We start from the raw sequence: 1,727 nt of genomic DNA on the forward strand, positions 1-1,727 counted from the left end.
GTACACAATCGATTTTTAATTATTACAAACTATTACGATCTATCCGTTTAAAACCATAAAATACGATAACATCTAATAAGTAAAATTCCGTTTAATTTCATATTATTACGAACTATCCGTTTAAAACCATAGAATACAATAACATCTAATAAGTAAAATTCGAAAAAGTACGATAACATTCCAATATGAAATATTATATAGCATTTATAAAATCACGAACCAAAGTCCGTATTCAAAACGATAAAATATTTTTCTTTCGTTTTCTATCATATTTTTTTACCAGAGTAACTATTCGAACTCATCTTCATGCTCATGACATGAAATGCCGTAGTACAATAAAGAAACCTTTGTTGAGTAAGAAACATGTGAAAAAGCGACTCACTTGGGCGCACGAGAACATCGATCGAGATTTTAGTAACGTAATTTTTACTGACGAATGTTCGATATGAGCACGTAGTAGCTTCAAACAAACTTGGTCAACCTCTACCAACAGGCATGTCGAGCGAACCGTTAAACACGGAATAAAAGTGCATTTGGGGCTGCTTTTCAAAGAAAGGATTCGGCACTTTGCATCTGTTTACTTGTAATCTGAATGCCAAGAAAATGCTGGGAATCTACGAAAAGGCTTTATTATCGTCTGCCGAACATTGGTTTATCAATAAAAATGAGAACTGGATTCTGCAAGAGGACAACGATCCTAAGCACCGCAGCAAGCTCAGTACCAAGGAGCAATCAGGCATCGTTAGATTGGATTGGCCGTCGCAGTCACCCGATGCCAATCCAATCGAAAGTGTGTGGACATATATCAAGCACGGACTTCAAGGAAAGCGTACATATTGTTACTACGCCCCGGGCGGAGAATCTTGCGATCACGCACTCGTTCGCGTAACGTTCGCGTTTCCGCACTCGCGTTCGTGCACGCGCACCGGAAGGCCGCGGAGAAATAAAACGGACACCAATTAAGAACACAAGGAACACTCTTTATTCTAGTAACTGTGAACAGATAAGCGAATAGAAAGAGCAGAGCAAAGCACGTCCGCACGGCACGACGGCTTGTCTCAAATCTAATATGTCGTCCGTTTGACAGACGACAACGCGTCGTCAGGGAAACATCCGACAGCTGGACCGGCTCGCTGGTACATCGAACGACGCAGGCGTAGACATGGGCGTAACAATATACACTAAAACAGTTATCTCGCGAGATTCGTCGAATTTGGGGGGCCTTGCCACTAGATTACGCCGTCAATATATTATAATTGAAAGTATGCCTCGAAGATGCCAGGCGATTACTGATGCCGGTAGTGACTACTGGACGCATTATTGAAGTAATTGCATCGAAGTCCTCATCAAGTAGAACGTATATATATGTTTGAAAATTTTTAAAAATAAATTTTGTTATAAATTAATCCGACCACTTTCTTACTTAACAGACCTAATTTTTAATATTTTTCATTATATTAAATATGAATTGGGACTCAGAAAGTAATGTAAATAATTGATTTTTATTTGTTCGTTAAAATGTGTAAATTTTTTATTTGAATTAGATATAAGCTTACGCTTACCGTGGAAAATAGACATTAAAAATGTAAAAAAACCGCCAAGTATATTTTTTAACGTTTTTACCTCGAAAGAAGTTGTATCAGATTAAAAAAAATGAGACCTTTGTATCATCTTAAATATATTTATAATATGATTCAAAAAAAAACTGTTGAGATCGGAAGAGCACA

Source organism: Wasmannia auropunctata, unplaced genomic scaffold (genome assembly GCF_000956235.1).
Source record: "Wasmannia auropunctata unplaced genomic scaffold, wasmannia.A_1.0 LD336103.1, whole genome shotgun sequence".
Taxonomy (NCBI): Eukaryota; Metazoa; Arthropoda; class Insecta; order Hymenoptera; family Formicidae; genus Wasmannia; species Wasmannia auropunctata.